Here is a 22,683-nt window from a genome sequence, read left to right as displayed (position 1 = left end):
GTCTCAATGACAAAGTTCAATTACAGCCCATTTTACGTAAGAAAAAGTTGCCTAAGCCCAAATATTCATAAGCATTCATCATTATTTCATCACATTATTTTATATATTTTTATCTCAATTTATTATTGTCATTTTTGCTCTATATTATACATTTCTATTTGAATATAAATAAATGTATTTAAATATATGCATTTTTAGGATTTTAAGAGATATATGGTAGTTTAGTTTCCTTTTTGAATTGTTTTTATATTAGTGATTTATTGGGAGTGTTTAGCTTTAAACGCTCTGGGAATTTCAATTGATGTGAGAAGGTTTTTGACCTATCAGCAGTGGTTTTCTATTATATAAGGGAACTGTTTTTTATATGAAGTGTAATAGGCTGAAGAAGCCTACGGGTGAAAGCGCTTACTTTATGTGCAATAAATAAGTTTCCTATGAACTTTTGGATACGTTGAATCTACACTTTTTGGCTCACATATCTGGATCTGTGCTTTTTAACTGTTTACATTGGAGAATATCTCCCATTTGTGTTCCTGTGCATGCCCTGGCGTTTTATTCCACAGTCCTTCCACAGGAAAGCCAGCAGGTTTGACATGCAATTGCCACCTCTGTCAGTCACTATTTACTTTGGAAAACCTGCCCTGCTGAAAATGTCTAACAAAGCATAGGTTCATAGGTTGGTACTAGGCTATCGGCCCTAGGGCCTATACGAGCCTAGCCATAACAATTCCCTGGCTATTTCTTCCCACACTATTTACTTCCTTGGACCCCTGGGATTTGCCAGCTTCTCTGCTCAATGGAGGACAGAGCCACCACTTCAGGGTATCTGGTAGCATAATCTACTAAAACTAGGATATACTTTTTCCCTGTGGAACTTGGGGTACTCAGAAGACCCACAATATCCATAGCTACCCTCTGAAATGGCTTCTCAATCACAGGCAATGGCATAAAAGGAGCTTTCTCCTTGTCTCATGCCTTGCCTACCTTTTGGCACTGCTCAGAGGTCCTTCAGCACCCTGCTACAGCTCTGTAAATCCCAGGCCAATAAAAGTTCTGCATAATACATCTCTTTGCATGTTTTATGCCCATATGACCTGCAAAGGGAATATCATGGGCTATGGCGAGAAGTGCCAGATGGTAGGCTCTGGGCACTACCAACTGTTGTAATTTTTCACCCTCTAGCCCTCCCTGAGGGGTCCACTCTTTACACTGTAACCCTTTGTCCCAGCATGCAGATTCTCCCTTCCCTTGAGAATTATGTGCCTCACTAGCTACCTCCCTCAGGCCTTGTAATATAGGATCTGACAGCTAAGCCTCGTCTCAACTCTCCCTTTGTAACCCTTCCCAGCTCCCCTTCCAAGGAAGTCTGGTATTCTCTGACAGTGGTGCCTCACAGTCATCCTGGGTACTACTACTCACCTCTGTCCTTGCAGGCACCCTGTCCAAGGGGAACATCAGTACCCACAATCAGCTGTGGCTCACCTTCAGTCTCACTACTACAGGGCAGCTCCCTCCCTGAAGTAACCACCTCACCAGTCCTGGCTGCAAGTGTGCTGTGCAGTCTCTCTGGGTCTCTCCCAGGCTACCAGACCCACATGCTTGTCTCCAAGCCTGACTGTCTGTAACTTTGTACACACAAGGTACTGCATTATCAAAATCTTTCCCTATCAGGACATCTGCAGGGATATGCTCAAACACACCTACTTGCTTGCTTCCTTTTCTACCCTAGCCAAAGATATTTGGAATGGAGTCCCTCCTAATGCTTTGACTGGAGTAGACTGCCCAAGCAAGTAGTGTTCCTCTTTAACCACTGCAGGCTTCACAATGGCTAGGGCAGAGGCTGTCTCTCTCTTAGCCATGGCCTCTTTCCCATTCACTAAGATAGGATATAACCTCTTGTGGTAGTTCGGTACCCTTGTTTTCTCAAGGCAATTTATTGCTGGCATTCTGTCATTCACACTTACTAGCTCTCCTACCTTTTGTTCCCCACCTTGCCTCTGCAGACATCTATATGTTACATGGCCCCACTGGTTGAATTTAAAACATTTAACCCTTGGTTCTGGACATCTACCTGGATTAGTGGCTTCCCCTGCTACTGGCAGACTCTGTTGGGGCAGTCTGAGCTTCCCACCATGGGTTTCCTTAGACCCATGGGGAGCACTCAGTGTCCTTTTCTTGTGTAGTTATGCCTTGCTTGGCAGGTATAGGTCTCCCTTCTTCCCCAACTCATCTGCAGTATTGCATTGTCTACCAGCTGATCAGATTATCATGCCATCAGGCAAAATGCTAAGGGCTTGTTCCCTCAACAAAAGGTCTACCAGCCCTTCAAAGGTGGTGACCTGACACGCACTCACCCACCTATGAAGATAAGTGCTTAGTTCAGCATTATATTCCCACACGCTTTCATCTGCCTTGTGTCTATGCTCACAAACGTTTTTTCTATAAACTTCACATGTTAACTTAAAACATTCTAAAAGACAGTTCTTTACAATATTATAATTTAAACAGTCCATATCAGACAGTTTAGAAATTGCAGTTACAGCTTTACCATGGAGTAAGGGGGCCAGGAACCATACCCAGAGCCCTTGGTCAGTATTATACTGTTTACATACCCTCTCAAACATATGAATGAAATTATCAAAATTATCCCCCTCTGTAAATTACGGAAGAAATTTTCCTGACCTTTGTTGCTTCTGGGGTTTGGTTATTCCCTTCCCCATTACCTCCACGCCTCTGACAAAGAGTCAGCATCTCTTTTTCTTGTTGCCTCTCCTTCTCCTCAACCTCCAGCTGTCACAGTTTCTCATTTTCCTCAGCCTCAAGACATCTCAGTTTCTCTGCTGCTTCTATTTCCAAATGCTTGGCCTCCAGCTCAAATCTCTAACTCCAGATGGATTTTTAAGTCCTCTCTGGAAAGGTCGAGCTGTCTATTTTCTGAGAGTTGTACATCTCCATGGCCAATCTGATTGTCTTCCTGGTTGCTATTCTGTGAAGCAGCTGTGACTAAAGCTGCAATAATGTCTGTTTTAATCAGGTTGGCATGCACCAGTCCTTTAGTCAGGTTGGTATGCACCAGTCCTTTAGTCAGGTTGGTATGCACCAGTCCTTTAGTCAGGTTGGCATGCACCAGTCCTTTAGTCAGGTTGGTATGCACCAGTCCTTTAGTCAGGGTGGCATGCACCAGTCCTTTAGTCAGGTTGGCATGCACCAGTCCTTTAGTCAGGTTGGTATGCACCAGTCCTTTAGTCAAGTTGGTATGCACCAGTCCTTTAGTCAGGTTGGTATGCACCAGTCCTTTAGTCAGGTTGGTATGCACCAGTCCTTTAGCCTGGCACATTTCGGCCAACAGGCTCCTTGTCAGCTTGCCATACTCCTCTGCTGACATACTTGCCTGTTCTTCCTAACTAAGCTAACAAAAAAAATAAATAAAACAATTGTGATATGAACTCTGAATGTTCACTGTATGGCTGATTGAGAGCACAAACACTTTCAGTGACCAATGTACACAGGCTACAGGAATTCAGTATCCACCCCACTACAAGCCAATTAATATGTGATGTGGCTAACTCACCACTGCCAACCAATTAATATGTGATGTGGATATCCCACCACTGTTAAGCAATTAATATGTGATGCCCCTACACTGGTTCACTAATCAAGGAACCTCAGTCCTCACCACTGAGGATTGTGAGGGATGTACACAATGGGAAGATGACAAGCACACACACAGTAAGTACAATTTCGTTTAAGAGCACACAGAGATCACAGTCAGTCTGGAGCTGATTTCTCCCTTTTTTTCCAGATCCTCAATAGGACTCCCCATTGGCACAGCTATAGGTTACAATCTCAGCTGAGAGGTCAAGCCAAGACATCCAGCACCCTCTCTATACAAACAGTGCTTTGTGTCCCGGCCCAAGTAGCTGACACATGCACACTTTGAGATTTGATTTATATACAAACACAATGTGGGGCATGCAAGCAATGTTCATATATAATTAATGACAACAGCTTGCATATATTTTCATGGAATTTTAAGGTTAAATCAACAGGACACTATAACTGTGCAACTAAAGGAGTAGTTTATCTTGGCATATGTACCCAATGTTTAAGTTTTTACATAGGGAAGACTGAAAGGTCTTTGAAAAGAAGAATTTATGAGCATCTATATGATGTTGCGAAAGAGAAAGAAACTAACGCCTTTTACAAGCATTCTTTAAAATGTCCAAATATGCAATTAAAATGCATGGTTTTAGAGCAAGCAACTCAGAATCCAAGAGGGGGAGATTGGGAAACATCATTGGAATATAAGGAACTGTTGTGGCAATTAAAGTTAAATGCCATGAAACCCCCTGGGCTAAATGATAATATTAGCATTAATAGTGTATTGAAAATCAGAAAGGCCAGGCTATAGCAAAGGATTTAATAAAAACTTTTTTGTATGTACATAATATTACATTTTGATGCATTCACTGTTTAAATGATTCATAAACAACCTTTATTAACTTTATTAATAATGTATAAATTTTATATTATATCTTGCTGCAGTTGCACTTTATGGTTTATATGTATAGTAAGTTGTTTTTTAGAATTTTAGAAGTTTTAGAATTTTTAAGAATTATTACATATATATTTTTTTAGGATATTAATATAGTATTATTAACACATATATATAAACATAATGTATTATTTGAATCCCAATGGATTTTAACAAGTATGCATGTACTGTTATTTTAGGTTGTATTAAGGTTACACATATACACACATATATACATTCTTTTTGATACATCTTTAAGAATGTAACCTATTAAATTACTCTAATTAATTAATTAGGTGTAGGTCAGATGACCATCAGGTATTATAAATAGGTTAGGGTTCCTCATACATACATCTTGATAAAGCCTGGTATCAGCCAGGCGAAAGCGCTTGTTTTAATTTTGACCGCTAGTTGTTTTCACTGTTGTCACGTCTATTAAAGACTTTGTGCAGAAAACTTTGTGGTTGGCCGTCTTTGCTGTGGTTTGTACTTCTTCTTGGTTGGTGATTTACTACATTTCCGTGTGTTATATACAAACACACACACACACACACACACTACCCCTGGGGAAGGCTGGCACAGGTTTACTAGCTATGCCCCCCTTTACCCAGACTATAAGGTAGTTATCACTGCCACCAACCCCCTCCTTTTCAGCTACTTGAAGATCCTTACAAAGGGTGACTAATCCTATTGTGTAATGTTACTAGCATCCAAATGGTAAGTATGGCCAAGACTTGGAAGGCTATTTAGGAGTGCCCTGTACGGTGTCACCAAATACATATACATGTACTCTAAGAGCTTAAATATGTCTCACAAATAGTCACAAAGATAGGCTTAAATATATTTAATAAAAAATAATAAAAGAAGACAATACTCAATCAACACAGTAATTGCAGAGCTCAGAATCACAGGAAATATTTTAAAACAACACTGCAGGACAGTCTCAAACAAATACAGAAAACATCTAAACTAATCTTTACTTTAAACTAATTTTTACTGTCTATATCTAAGAGAGATACGATGCCCTAAGTCTTACTTACAGACAACATGCAGGCAGAAGTGCTGAATGGCTATTTCTAGGTTCAAGACAAGATACAAAATGCAAAATCTCTGAGAGAGTTCTTAAATTATTATCAAACATTACTGCTGGGTCAACTTGGATGACATCACTCTTTTTCACCTGCCTTCAGTTCCCAGGCTAACAGAAACTAACATCTCTGTGTTAAAAATACACATCTCTCAGATGTTTGCTGAGAACAGGAAGTCGTAAAACAATTAGACACTTTTACATTTTAGACCTCGTAATTACTTCTCTCCAAGACAATTGAAAAATCTCTGGCTCTAGACACTGTGTCTGCTTCTCTGAAACTGAGAGATAACACAATTGTAAAACACTTCAATTTTAACTTATTTTCTTTTAATTTTGTAAGTTAAACTTAAGCTTCTACTATTAAAACATACATTTGCACAGGTATATAGTTTATATACATTTCTGCTCTTTTCATGTAGGGTACACTGTGGACACCTCCTTAAAGCTCACTACTATACAAACCCTGTTTAGCACACATTTCTACACCAGTAGTTTAATATACACATAACATATAGTTCTCTTACATTTGTAAGACAAGCATATGAATCATGTTGATATTCACAAATGACATATGATTATTTACAAAATTCCAGATAGCTGGGTTGGCTGTGTCACAAGTACTAATTGTTAATGGTAGGGCATTCCAAGATTTGGCTATCGAACAACAGTAAAGAAGATGGCCAGCAGGTATGTTAGGCTTGTAAACTTGCAAAACGTGTTGATTTTCAGATTTGAGAGACCTTTTTGGTAGATAGTTCCTACATAATGAACTAAGTGTAGGAGATATTAAAGGCATGTAAATTATTTTATGTGCAGTTAATTGTAAGTCGGAGAGATTGTGTGGGAGTTCACGCCAACTGAGGGAGTATAGAGCTGTGCAGTTATGGGTAGAATGTTTAGCATTTGTAGCAGATTTGGCAATTTTGTTGTAACAAGTTTGAATCTTATTTTTTAGGGAGGATTATAGGTTAGTAAGTAATGGGCACCATAGATGAGAAAGGGAAGTAAATAAGTGGTAGCAAGGGTTTGTTTAGTGTATGGGCTAAGAAAGTGTTTGTGCTGATAGAGAATGCCTAGTTTCTGGTGTGTTCTGCTAATATTATGCTGCATGTACAGGTCAAATTTTAGATGTTCCTCTATTATTCCTCTTAGTATTTTAGTGCAAGTAACAATTATTGTGTTGACTTGAGAATGTATGGTCAACTGGGCTTTGTTTATGAGAGTTTTTTTCTTAGGGATAAATAGAATGAGCTTGGTTTTGCTTAGATTAAGTGACAGATGATTATTACTGAGCCAGGTCTCTATGAAGGCAAGGGCCAGTTGAGGGATTTGTTGAATGTAAGACATAGAATCAGCAGAACAGATAATAGTAGAGTCATCTGTGTATTGTATAAGAGAGCCCTGACTGGATGAAGACTGCAGACTATTAGTAAAGATGTTAAATAGGAGGGTACATAATATAGAACTTTGGAGGACTTCGGTAGAGTTGTAAACATATGGAGAGAGGGAGTTTTTCCCTTTAACTGCCTGTTGTCTGTCCAATAGGTAACTTGGGAACCAGTTAAGAGAGGGGGAAATAGACCAATCTTTGAGAGCTGATTTAGAAGTAGGAGATGAGAGACTATCAAAAGTTTTTTATAAGTCAAGAAATAGGGAAGAGACAGTTTGCCTGAGTCTCAGGCTTTGTTGACTGTATCCATGAAAGATATTAATGCAGTTGAGTCGTAGTACTATGACCTAGTCTAAAACCATGTTGTGTAGTAGATAGAATTTGGTTGTTAAGGAGAAAGATTAGAAGTTGTGTATGTATTTATTTTTCAAGGGGCTAATAGATGGGAGAGAGAATGGCTATAGGATGGTAGGACAAGAACTAGTGAACGTACAGTGCAGAGGGGGTCCTTATGTCATAAGAGTCATAGCGTTCTAGGGATGGACAGTGAGAAGTTAAAAGAAAGGGAGGGGAGGCAGGAGTTTTGAAACAAAAGTAGTCTGTATGTATCCTAAACTAAAGCCATCTTTGGCTTTATGATTTACAAGATGGAATACAGAAATACTTAACTCAAAGAATTTAGTCTTATAATGTCCCAGTCGTGTCCCTTTATAATTTTTCCACCACTGCAGACCCTTCTGTTGATTGAGTGAAAAGTTCTTTGAACAACATACATCAATAACCATCTTATTTTGAACTTCGTAAAGGTTAGATACTAGGTTAAGAACCAAAGCCAGAATTTAAGCACCAGTAAATGCATTCCAACAAATTTTGCTCAGTTTATTTTAATTTTTAAGAAAATGCACCATATCACCTGGACTAATTGTGCCTGTTATTCCTTAAAACATAATGTGACCTGTTGGCACAAGAGGTGTACCATTATCATTCTAACAGATTCCGTAATCACAAAATCTGTGTTAACAGTAATCAGAGTTTATCCCCAAAATGTTTGTCCCACAAACTTGAGCAGTTTGCAGTGTGTGTTTTAATAAAGACCCTGTTGAACAGTGGCTTGCTGCTTAGTAAATAATTCTTGTAGCTGTGAGGTATACAGTATAGCACGTTTACCATGGACAGTCCATGTTGAGCATTTCTCTGGGACTTTGCCAGAGGCTGGAGTGCTTAGAGGGGATGCCAGGGCTTTGGGCAAGAGGATGGTGTGGGAATGGCTACCTTATGGGTCATGTTGGGGGCCATGCACACTTAGAAAAGACCATGAATATTCAACAAATATCAGAAATGTCCGGCTTCACAAAAACACAGAGAAATGTATAGTTTTCTTTGTTGAACTATAATTGAACACAAATATTTGCTATCATTATTCTTTGCAATTGTCATGCATAGTTCATGTTTCAAGTACCCAGTACTTTAGACTTGTATGGGCCAACCTCCTTTTAAGAAATGGTGCCTTAAAGCTTCTGTCTGAAAACCTGAAAAGTATGTAAAGCTACAGTGTTGATTGTTTTTAGCTGTCCTGCAAAATGACAGTATTTGTATCATGGAATAGAACATTAAGAAACCAAAGTTTAATTGGCACTACTCTATTTAATATTATGATGTTCCTGTATCTTCACAGGTGCTTTTGCAAGAACATCCATGCCTTTTCTTTAAGGCATAACACGGGCTATTAGTCTGATGTCTTGGATCAGTTAGATTCCTCCTCCTTCTAGTGAGTATTACAGCGAGTATTTGGCTGTTCCATCCTCCTCCTTCTAGTGAGTATTACAGTAAGTATTTGGCTTTTCCATCCTCCTTCTAGTGAGTATTACAGTGAGTATTTGGCTGTTCCAGGAGGCTGCAGTCTCATGGATGCAGTCAACATTGTCTAAGACACAGTATTCACTAGTTTGCAAAGTTAAATACATTTTGTACAAGGTTACTCTAAAAATGTGTCCATTTTATAGTGTGCCTTAATTCTGAACTTCTCAAGCCATTTTAGCCGTTTTTGACAAACCAGAGATTCCTTTGTGAAAGGAATTAGCATGGCCAGATCTCATGATGTCTGTTCAGTGCAAGACATTTATGTTAACTAACTTTAAATTAGTTAAATTTTCTGTTTATAAAAAGAAACAAAATTCTAAATTGTCTTCTATTATTGTAGAACATTTTTTAAACTAGATAAATTTCTCAACTGCAAAGTTAATTTAAGAATATGCATTTTAAGCTATTCTGTATTTGCCAACATTTCTGATGTACAGGTTGTATTTTCAGATCATATGTTAAGGTACTGAATAATTTTCACACAAGACAGTTCAGCAGCGAATCTCTTTTATTGCACAGAGAAACGTGTACATGGGAGACTAGGAAATCAAGATCCTATCTCCTTGAGTTACAAAAGGCAAATATTTTATACTTTTTTCATTAAAAGCAACATTATTGTAACAAACATAGAACAGTCACTGAACAATTAGAAATGAACACTACAGCATTAAATTTGCTAAGATCTCCTGACTGCTTGTTTATGACATTTCAGGCAAGAGGTCCAAATTCTGTGACAGAACTTTATACTCAGAACATCTTGTACTTTTCTAAACCTGTCAGCACTTACTAATATTAAACAGGAAGCAAATTAACACATAGATACTGAAGAACATTCAACATTTTATTTTGCATATGGAAACATATTAGAAATGAAATGCATGCACTGTTTTCCCTTCTCCACACCTTTAAGACATATTAATCCATAGTGTAAATATTTCATGTACTAGGGTTCATTCATGTTAATACCAGATCTGTAAATTTCCTGTATTTAACAGTTTTACCAGAGTATGTAGTGTATATAGAACAGCATTACCTGAGCTGACATAATCAGTTTTGTAAATCATAATACACAGCTATACACACAGGTTTGTCCCTTGACACAGTTAAGCATCACTTAAAAATGAGTAACGTTTTTTTTCCTTGTTTGTGTATTGCTAAACATTGTTTAAACATTGGTTTTCCATGTTTGCGTGATGCTAAGTGATGCAATGGTGGGAATGTATCCTATTTAAAGGGCAAGTGGTAGGAATAGCTCAATATTCCTTGGAGCCTAATCTTGTGTGTGCGGGTATGGCTGTCATGGGAGAAGGAGCACGCTTTTGGGTATAACATTCGGGTGTTCAGGAGTCTAGGATTTTTGTTTGAATGTAATTCACAAGCACATGAGCTATGGATCATCAAAGCCTAAGAAACAGTGACAGAGATCTCATCACATTTGCCCAAGTCAGAAATAGAGCTGGTGACCCCGTTACATTTGAGTAAGTCAGAGAAAGAGACAGAGAATGAGACCTCCGTACATTTCAGCAAGTCAGAGACAGCAAGAATGACCTCATTACATTTGAGTAAGCAGTCCGTGAAATGAATGACCTCTGTGATAAAGGTTGGAAAGCACTGTGAAAGAAACTATGGAAATGTGTACTTTTGATAATTTTAAGAAAAAGATTTGCATGACTTCCTTGTGACTGTTTTTTTTAATCTGATGAACATGTCAGTTTTTTATGAATATTAAAAATGTATTTTATAGTTTAATACTGTATAAAGTTAATACAGTTTATCTGCTTTAGTATTTCTAAAATGGTTGGCACCTAAGTGTCTAAGAATTTATTTTCCTTCACTAGAAAAGATAAAAAAAGGCTTAAACAGTTTTAAAATGAAACCCATTTAGAAGGTATAGAATAGCTTCAGGGACCTGTTTATGAACATGGGCAGCTAAACATAATGATCTTTCCATAAAGACTGACCTTTGGTTCCATCTTTTTTACATAATTCATTTCACATTACTTGGTATAATGACATTTTTATTTGTTTTCATTTTTCTCAACTTTTATATAAGTGTGACCTTCCAGCGCAATACATCATAACTGTGCATCAGTATTTAGCTACTGTTTTACTAAGTCTGCTACCAGCTCACTCTCACTATTTCAAATTTTCAGCAGCAGATGATGATGCAAAGTCAAATGGGTTATGGTCAAAAACTGATTTATATTGCTATTCACATGAGAGATGCAATGGATCATTTGATTTAAGTATAGCAGTTTTGAACATTAGAGTGCTGGACTCTGAATTGTAGATTCCATTTTATGCTTCATTCATTTGCATACTTTGCCAGTGTTTAGTCACAATAGATTCCTTCCTTCTTTCATTCCTTTATTCTCCAATGCCTGCTTTAACCTACTCAGGTTGTGGGCAGTGAGAAACAGAGCATAAGGTAGATAACAGTACTGGACAGAATAATAGCCCATCACTGCTGAAAGGATATCTGAATAAGTAAAGAGGGACTGCCATTTAGGAATTCTCTATGTTATGATCAACATTTTGTGGACTTTGGTTATTTACTTCATTCTTCTATTTAATGTACAAACACATTCTTGGCAGCGACTCACTTGAACAGACTGACAATTTCTCGGAAGTGTCAAAGTGAAGTGAAGAAAGTAAAAAGCAGTGCCATCTTGGTGAAATCACTCCATGCATCTGTTGGTGTGTTAGCCTGTGAGTGATCAGACTGTTAATGGTCTGTATGTCAACACACATAAATGCAGTCTAATAATGAAGACAAAAACAATATCTGAAGCTAAACTTTGCCACTTTATTTAATGGTAGAATAGTGGTATCCTTTTGCAAACATTAAGCTGTTGTCCTCATAAAAGTTATGTTGCATCCCCTGTGTAAGCTACATACAAGCTCACAGGACTGTAGACATTATGAACGGTGATTAGAGTCACTTCAGAACTCTATCAGATATTCTAGAACCTCTTTGATAGATACTTGTAACACTGTATCCCTGAATTGCTTCATATCTCTTAACCTATCTACTCTGAATCAAAATTATTTCTCGATTAAACAGTAGACTATACATTAGCACTGATTGCAAGCACCATAGCTTCTCTAAGATTTTTTCAAGGAATGCTTGGCTTCTGAATGCTACCTATGATGTCCCCCATCTGGGCCAGTAATCAAGGAGCCTGAATCCTCACCATTGACACCAGTGAGGGATGTTCACTTGGAACAAAGATAGGTATATATACAGTATTTCCAGATCCAGCTCTCTGCATCAAGCACAATTTCCCTTAAGAGCAAACAGGGAACACTCTCTGTCCTGGAGCTGAGTTCCCCTCTCTCTCTCTCCATGCCCCCAATAAGACTTCCCATTGGCACATCTGTAGAGTTGAGTCTTCAATCAAGAATCAAGGCAAGTCTTCCACCACTCTCTCTGTGAAACCTGTGTTCTGTGTTCCTACTCCAAGAAGCTGACACACGCACACACTCTTTCAGATCTGATTTTCACACACACACACACACACACACACACACACACACACACACACACACACACACACACACACACACACACACACAGGGAAAGGCTGGCACAGATTTACTAGTTATGCCCCTCTGCCCAGACTATAAGGTAGTTACTACCACCAAACACTCCAAAGCCAGCTACTCTAAGGCTCTTACAAGGGTACCCAATTATACTGGGTGATGAAGCCTGAATAGGTGAAAGCGCTAACTCTTTATAATAAATCGTACAACTGATTTTAGAGAGTTTGGATTCTGTTTTTTACGAGTTGAACAACTTGTGACATTCACTCAAGGATTTTGCCCTCCGGCTGCTTTGTTCCGGTTCTCCGACCTTGCCGTTTAACTTTCATATTTAATAATAAATAATAAGGGAAGATGAATGTACTAAATATCTATTTACAATAAACACCAGAGTTTCATTAACAGGAAATATTCAAATAGCACAGATTCACACAGATACAGAAAAACAGTACTTAACTAATCTGACTATATTTTTCTGACTGATCTGAAAAGTTACTATTCCTTGGTTTGTTACTAAAGCAAGGCAAGATGAAGTAGGTGAGTGATCCTGCTATGTCAGCTTACAAAAACAGACTTCCCTGAGACTTTAGTCTCATCTAGTATTAAAACATCATTTTTTGCTGGATTACAGAATGACATCACATACATCTGGTCATCTGACTTTGGTTCCCATAATACTCCCCTTTACTAGAAACTGAACCAGAATCTTGCACATGTGTTACTATACACACAGATAAAGCTTTGCTAAGATGTGTTATAGCATCTGGAAGCCATAAAACCATTTTAACCCTTCTAGGGTAGCAATTAATTCACTGCTAAAGACAATTCAGAAGGCTTTCCAGTACAGACGTTTTGTCTTTGGCTGCACTGAGACCTGTGAGATACAGTTTTTATGGCCTAAGTAAAGTAATTTAATTTAAAAATATTTTTTCTAAACGTTAGCTAGGGCTAAGCTTAATCTCTTCTCTTCCAGTATTCTCTGTTACAATATATTAATTCTGACAGTTACAATACAGTCTGACATACCGGTATACTTTTTTTCTGTCCAGCAGGACTCACTGTTGGTACATTTTTTAACACAAGCGACTTTACAAATACATTTTCAACACAAGCACCTGCACAAATCAGTTTGTCATACAAATGACATATAATACTTTACAAAACTCCAGCTAGCTAAACACACACATGACAGATGCCTACTTACAAACTATTTATACAAATTGCCCAAATTGCTTCAAAAGGTCACCATGATATGATATGATATACATAACAAATCTGTAGCATAAAGCATCACCTTTATAGCATCTATCCTGTTCACTACCAGGCTTCACTCTGTATGCCTGTGAAGTCCCACCAAATAGGTCCATAGGTAGTTACTAAGGTCCTGGAGGCCATTAATTCATTAAATCCGAGTGATACCTCCAGGTGCATCTGCAGTTAACTCCTAGTGACACCTCTAAGCATCAATTATTGCTTGTTCATATTTGCATCAATTATTCCAAAAATCAAGTTATGTACAAAGTTTTAAAAAAATTAATCTTAAAGCTTACACAATGGCAAACTCAACTGCATTATACATATATAATACATTATATATATATATATATATATATATATATATATATATATATATATATATATATATATATATATATAATTTAGAATATTATAAAAGGTTATACTATAGCTCTGCTCAGCTTAACAACAAATACAATCCTCAAAAATTTTGGTCAACTCTCAACAACATCCTCTATCCTGGAAAGCCCTCTAATCCCTCCCCATACCCTAACTCTTCCTCTCAGGAAACAGCTACCCTCCTGAATAAACACTTTATCTCTTCCATCCAACATCTGGTGACCTCTAAGCCAAACTCTACATCGACACCCACCTCTCCAAGTCCCAATAATACAACTTGTTTTTTGTTTGAGCCAGTTCCCATTATTTACATCAAATCTCTGCTACTCAAGCTAAAACCTTACTCTCCTTCCACTGACAATCTATATCCTACATTCCTCAAACTTGCTGATGACTCAATTGACTATCCTATATCTATACTAATTAATCGATCTATTCTGGAATCAACTGTCCCCACCCTTTGGAAATGTTTCTTCACTATCCCTCTTCATAAAGGTGGAAACTCCACTGACCCCTCAAACTACCGACCCATTGCCATTCTGTCACCCCTCTCCAAGATATTAGAAAAATGTATTCCCTCACAGCTTCTCAAACACCTCCTCACACACCACTTACTTACCCCTACCCAACATGGATTTCGTCCTCACCACAGCACCACCACTGCCCTCCTCTCCTTCACTCATATCATTGCAGAGGCCCTAGACAACAATAAACTCATTTCCTGTCTCTTCCTAGATCTCTCCAAAGCCTTCGATACTGTCTCTCATCCTCTACCACTATCCAAACTCGCAAATCTTCACCTATCCCCCTCCACACTTGCCTGGTTTAATAGTTACCTATCTGGCACAGAACAATCTGTCAAATGGCTCTCATCCTCCTCACCTTGCCTTCCCATCTCTACTGGTGTTCCCCAAGGCTCCATCTTGGGACCCCTTTTGTTTAACATCTTCACCAATGATTGTTACACCTCATGCAAAGAATCCTCCCTTATTCAGTATGCCGACGACTCCACACTTATATCCATCTCAAATAACATTCCTGAACAACACTCCCTGACCCAACAGGCCCTACTATCCACTGAACGATAGCTCTCTCACAACCTACTGATCTTCTTCTTCTTCTTCTTTCGGCTTTTGTGCCACAGCGGCTCATCTGTCCGCTCATGATTGGCAGTGGAGTTTTACAGTGTCGAGTTGCCAGCCTGGCGCCCAACCTTCCATAGAAGGCACACACACACCTAGGGCCAATTTAGAGTGTCAAATTCACCTACTGCATGTCTTTGGGATGTGGGAGGAAACTGGAGCACATGGAGGAAACCCACGCGACCACAAGGAGGACATGCAGACTCCACACAGAAGGCACCCCAGCCGAGAATAGAACCAGAGAACCTCTTGCTGTGAGGCGACAATACTAACCGCTGCACCACCTTGGCCGCCCTCACAACCTACTGATCCTAAATCCCAAAAGACCAAACTCCTACTTTTCCTTCTCCGTTCTCTTTCTCATCACAAAACCTCCTTTTTTATTACATCTTCTAACAATACAGCTATCCAACCTGACACCCACACAAAACTCCTAGGGGTCATTATCAATGATGAACTAAAGTTCAACCTACACATACTCCAATGTATAAGAAAACAAACCAGAAACTAGGTCTGCTATATCATAACAAAATATTCCTAACCCCTGAATCTAGACTTACCCTGGGCCAAGCACTCCTCCTCCCCTCCCTCTTATACGCCACCCCAGTTCTTACCAATATCCAGGCCTCCTCTCTAAACAAACTGCAACAGACTTAACATAAAATAGCTAGATTCATTACTAACTCCCCATACAACTCACACCACTGCATTTCTTTAAACTCTCTTCAATGGCTTGAACTTCCCCAATTTCTTCTATCTTATCAATTTCATATGCTACACTCTATTCTTTATAAACCCTTCTTCTGTCCATCTCTATCTTCCTTAGTCTCCATCTACATCCCATCCTGGACCCTCCGTACTTCTAATCAACATTTACTTGATATCTACCACCCAAAAAGGTCAGTAGGCAAGCTACTCTACAAACACTTCCTTGCCCATGCTTGGAACAAACTTCCCCTTGACTTACGTTCAATCTCCCACACCTCACACTTTAAAAATGAACTAAAAGCTTATTTTCTCAATTCTAGAACCTGCCCTTGCCATGACCCTACCTAGCCTTCCTTCCCTTTATGTACCCTCAAAAGGACCATATTGAGTACCTCATTATACCTCTCTCTCCAATGTGTCTACTATGCATTTGCATAATTTTATACAAACAAAATATGTTTATTGTTGACCTATTGAACTATATCAATGTAAAATAGTTACTTAGCTTCTTTTCAATGCAACTTTAACTTTATGCATGTAACCCAACATATGTGAATCTTTTTGCTATAACTGGTATTATATCAATATTGTTTAAAATTGTACTTGTTTGAAATGTACTACCGGAGCTTTTCTCCTCGGGTCTCCACTGAAAATGGGCTACAAGCCCAGCTGGACAAACCCGGTTAACAAATGTCAATAAATAAATAAATACATTAATATTTGACCTCTATGTAGTGCAGGTAAAGAGATATTAACTGTTCTTTTTATGATATTAATTTATATGGATATAATTTTCACATTTTTTTAAATATTTCAACAACCAAGTAACACAGACAGAACTCCTTAGCCTCATATGAAAGCTCTCAGCTAGATGAAAACATGCTGATGATAGTGTGTGTGTCACTTGAGTGGTTGCTGCTGAGATATTATAAGTTGTTTGCAAAATATTATAAACATAATAGTTACTGTGTTTGCTGGGACTTATAAAACTGATTAAGACCTAGAACCTAAAGAATACTACCACTATAAAAATAGTTTGAGCTGAAGGGTTTGCCATTTATACCTCTTATGGTTCCAGAGATATGAATATTTGTTTGAAATGTGAGGACATAATTTAATTTTGTCAAAAGGCTTAGGCTTCACCCATTGGAAGTTAAAGTGCAAACTTCCTGAGCTCCATTGGCATGAAGGAGTTAAGAGCCCTAGCTCAAATCCCCCCTTAGCTAAAACATCATCTGATTAAGTGACTTGCTCAAGGTCACACAGTACACAAATGAAGGCTGAGAATAATCAGATCTTGTACCACAGGAAGTAACATTCTTATGAAGTGTGCTATAGATTTACCTTCATTCAAATTACAAGTTATAATTTTCTGTGACAAAACTTTTATTGACATTTCATCTTTAGGTTATGTTACAATTTTTGCAGCATGCATTGTTTTTGTGTGTTACAGTGCAAATGTCAAAGGAAAGACTGACATTATTAATGAAATGGTGAGTGATGGATTACAAACAATGGAAGCTTTACATGTAGTATCCAAAACAGACAGGACTTTGGAAGCATGCTGATGGAGGATGAAGGCATGCCAATGCCAATAGAAGATACGGTGACTGAAGTCAAATGGGAAAAGGATAGGTCTATTGAAAATCTCAATTTGGTGGATGTTGAGGCAGAGGAGGAAGAGGAATTTTATGAAGAATCTGCTAATGATAAAGAGGCTTCACTTAGCATCTGCTCTACTGAAGATGCAGAGACAGGTGAGTAAAGTCTTTTTTTATTACAGTATGTTGTTTTTGTAATTTTGTAAATTCAACCCAAGGGCATGGTGCATGCGTGTGTGTGTGTGTGTGTGTGTGTGTGTGTGTGTGTGTGTGTGTGTGTGTGTGTGTGTGTGTGTGTGTGCCTTTGTCTTATAATGTTCCTGGCTCTGTGTACATGTGCATGTGTATATGCATATGTGTCGGTGTGTGTGTCTGATAGTCAGAATGGGACTGTGTCCATGTGCAACTGTGTGTCTATGTGAGTGTATGGGTGTCTATGTCTGTATATTTGAATGTGTTGATACATATGTCTGTGATGATATGTGGCTGTCCAGCTCAACTCAAGCTGACTAACAGATTGGGCTCACGGAAGGTGCCCTGAAGCTTTTTGATTGTTAAATCCTATGCAGGATATAATCCATATAGCTAAGGCTAATGGTACATTTTAACATCTACTGTTACAGTACGTTTTTTTTCTCAGTTGTACTTTCCCCTTTCCAATCCTTCACACCAGTGATGTTACCACCTACTCGGCCCATGTTGCCGCAGTATGAGTGTTCCCTAAGAAAGGCCTTGCAGTGCTCCCTTTCTTGCCTCACTCATTCATTCTTCCCCTCAATTTACCAAAATGCACTTCTTCTCCAGTTTACAACTGCATGTAGCTCCTCAATCTCTAGCATTATGTGTCATAGATTATAAATTACATTTCATTTATTCTGCACACTGGTTTGTCCTGCATGCTTAAAAAAACTTGCATTCAGTCTTACTTCGGTTAGCATAAGCAGTTGTGTCCGCTGCTTGTGTTATTAACAGGGTGACATACATAGTTGTGATTCAAGACCAGGATTGTGTGCCGGTAAAATGAAGCAATGAGGAGTAAGTTGATGACAACATATCGATATTGAAATGTTGTGAATCCTAGAAGACGGTCTTGTCAAGATGACCTAACAAACATTGATTCAGCAAAGTCTGATTTGCCATATCTTTGTGTGAGACATGATTACCTTGGAGTCAGACATGATGAACAGAAGTAAAGGGATGTAGTGCTGTGCTTGAGGAGGTGTGGGGTTGTCCCCACTGGAAAAACAATGTTTTGGTGTAGCAGCTGTCAGTCAGTTTGTTTTCACTGAGCATTAATTATGGCTCAGGCATGATACGTCATTGATATGTGCATATGTAATATCACTTTGATAATGTCTTGCTTGTATATAAGGTGAAAACAGATGGGATTGGTGTTTTTACCTTTGTGTAGATTAATGAAAGAGTATGTAAGAATCACACTTATTTCCCAAAGGATCAAAATTCAAATCAATGAAGAAAATAAAATAAAAAGAAAGAAAGAAAGTAAAACAAGTTTTTTGATAGTGGGGCAAGGCTCCCTGCACCCCACACGCACCCTCCTAATTATCTATACCAACTTCAAGATAGCACAACAGTGTAGAAAGGGAAAATTCCTACTCCCTACTGCTCTGCGACCTCCCACAAAGTAAAGCCAAATTACTTACAAAGTAATCCAATGATTAATCATTTCATCCAGCATTTAAGACGTGTAATATTACAAACATTCAGTTATATGGAATCTTAACATATATGAGTGAGTGTGTGTGTGTGTGTGTGTGTGTGTGTGTGTGTGTGTGTGTGTGTGTGTGTGTGTGTGTGTGTATATATATATATATATATATATTTTATAAATATATACATATATATATATATATATATATATATAAAAATATATATATATATATATATATATATATATATATACATATATATATATATATATATATATATAAATATATATATATATATATAAATATATATATATATATATATATATATATATATATATATATATATATATATATATATATATATATATATATATATATATATATATATATATATATATATATATATATATATATATATATATATATATATATATATATATATATATATATATATATATATATATATATATATATATATATATATATATATATATATATATATATATATATATATATATATATAGGTAGATTCATAGGTAGGTACCAGGCTATTAGCCCTAGGGCCTATATAAGCCTAGCCAAAAAGTTACCCTGGCTTTTGCTACCTAAGAAAATCATTTTCCTGTGCCCCTGTCGAGCAGAGCAACAGAAGTGATCCCTGGGGTGAATTTCCTATTTCCCATCCAATCATCAAGATTTTTCTTGAAGACTGCTAATGAGGAGCTCTGTTTCACATTGATAGGTAGTCTGTTCCAGAGTATGTGTAGTCTCTGGGACAGGAATCTATCCCACCAGAATGTTCTGTTTATTGTGGTAACAAGGTTTAGGTCCCCAGAGCATATAGCTCGGAAGGATTGGGATTTCTTTAAGTAGAGCATGTTCAACAGCTCTGGGTTTGACATAACTTTTTATGTTATATTGAGAATCTTTGGTAACCACCACAGAACAATAGCTGTTAAAATTTCATTAATAAATTTAAAAAGAAGTTCGAGAAGCGCTTTCGGCAAGAATGCCTTCTTCAGATCGTAAAATTCATGAAATAAAAATCAGTACTTAAAAACCTACTATCCAATCAAGAATGCATTTCAGTTTCCAAAGTGATGTTTCATGTTTTAACACATTGGCTAAATAAAATTTATTTTCAACCAATCAAAATATGTCCCCTCAAGTCCAATGCTAAATTAGCATACTTTTAAAGTCAACCAATAGTATGGGAAATAACATCTCTGTGAAATGCAGACAACTTCCACCTATTGAAACCCAAGGCTCCAACTTCAAGAGCCAGTTAACATATGAAGACAAAAGCTTCATTTATATAAATCAATAGTATCTCATTTTATTAATTCAATGTTTCATATTTACCCCACTCAAGAACCGTCCAAAATGGACAACAATCACTTTCTTCGCTCTTTATAAATAATCCCCTTCCCAACTTATCAATGGCTTTCAAAAATGCACGTTCTCCACCAAAACATGAAGTGCTGCATCCACAGTAATACAAGCGCAGCATGCACAACCACAAAACTGCATTTCTACCTTTAGAGAGTTTATTTATTAACATGTTATGATCATCTGTTAAAATATCTGTTAAAACATAAAGTGCCACGTCCACGGCAGCACAAGCACAACATGTGCAGCCACAGTATTATCTGACTTCTATAACAAGAGTCGTGTTCGGCAGATATATTTCTTCTTTACATTATTTTAATGGCCAAGTTATACTTTGATGAAAAAACTAAAACATTGCATATCAAAATTATAAATTTGAAAGTACCATAAATAAGAAAAATGAATTCAAAGTGCTACAGCAATACAAAAAACAGCAAATCTAACTCATGCATCTTGACCAATGATAGCCAGTATTACCATTTTTAGACCAGGAAGCAGATAGCAATAAATGCTTCATTTCATTGGTTATAAACATACACAAATCGCCAATCAAGTATCACAATTAAATGGTCTTGTCCAAAATCAGTAATTCATGTCTGCACCACTTAGTTGCCATCTATACAGTCAAAGTAAATCCAGATACAAACATCCTTTCCCAACGTTGCTTATAGCAATATAAATATAAAAAAGCCATAGCCAAAAAAATAATAAAATCAAAATGCTACAGCAATACAAAAGCAAATCTAAGTCATATATCTTAACCAATAAAAACCAGTAATGCCATTTATAAACCAATAGGCAGATGGCAATAAAGTGCTTCGTTTCATTGGTTATAAACATACATAAATCGCCAATCAAACGTCACATTTGAATGGTCTTTATCAAGAATCATTATTACATGTCTGCTCCACTCAGTTGCTGTCTATGCTGTCATAATTAATCCAAATGCATGTGGGCAGGATTCAGGAAGCCTCCGTGTAAGAGTTATAACTCTTACACGGGAGGTTGTTAAACAGGTGATGTCAGCATGCCATGCATGAGGTGCGGAGGCGCTGAATCATTACTGTAACTCTTACACGGTCCGTAGACAGCAGGGGGCGTGTCCGTAGGTTGCCTCCTGCAAGCGACACGCCCGTGGAAGTCTGGAATGGCAGAAAGTAAATAGCTACGAGAGGCTTGTGGAAATGTGAATAAACACACTACACAACACATGCCCCCAGAGACCAGCAATGTAAAAGTGAACAGGATAAGAAAATGAAAATGAAAACTGTTTTGTATTTTTTTAAAACCCAGTAATGTTTGTTACTGCATGCTTGTGTGCGGTGTTACCAGCTTAAATAGCAGTTAGCAATCAGTGGAAAAGGACAGCAGAACTAAATATGCAAAGTAAGCTGTTGAAGTAATAGCATAGCAGTAGAGTTGTCGGGTTTAAGAGCAGGGCAAGCAAGGTTCTATTCACACAACAACTTTTTTTGTAACGAGCACTAAAGGCCTCGCCAGTATTGTACAATGTAAAAGAGCTTCCTTCTCGTGAAATGGTGGAATGAATGGATATATTTTTGCACACAATAATAAAATATTTAGAAATGTATGGATACAAAACGTGCGAGACAGAGTGCCTCAGAGCTGAGTAGTGTTTCAAAGGCTGCAAATTGCTTGCCAGCTACACTGGTTTACCAGACCTCAAATCAGCAACTAGCTGTGCTAGCTTAACATGCGCAGCTACTAGCCAATTAGTTTAACCCATGCACACTGCTGGCGCGGGAGGTGCGCGCCGCCGCCCACAAGCTAACCGTCAAAAGCGTACAAGAGTTCACAAGAAACGAGCGCTGACCTGGTTTTTTTAAGTGCTTAAAAAGTGCTTTTGGCATGTTTGATTGGGACAGGTCTCGAACTCATTTCTAGACACTCATAAAACTATAAAAATCAGTGGTCAGATTCGAACCCAGGATAATACCATGCACTAGAGTCAAGGGTATCAAACTACTGGTCAAGGACAGCAGTACTAGAAATGCAGAAATAGTATATATATAGATGTAATCCAAAATGGAGCATGATAAAACAGTTTCTGTGAAGTAGATACAATTCCAAAGACAGAAATATAAGCCCCATAGGTGGAAA

Source organism: Protopterus annectens, chromosome 15.part0, assembly GCF_019279795.1.
Source record: "Protopterus annectens isolate FY-2018-M chromosome 15.part0, PAN1.0, whole genome shotgun sequence".
In the NCBI taxonomy this organism is placed as follows: domain Eukaryota; kingdom Metazoa; phylum Chordata; order Ceratodontiformes; family Protopteridae; genus Protopterus; species Protopterus annectens.
The sequence above is the reverse complement of the archived record's forward strand: the minus strand, read 5'-3'. Positions refer to the sequence as shown.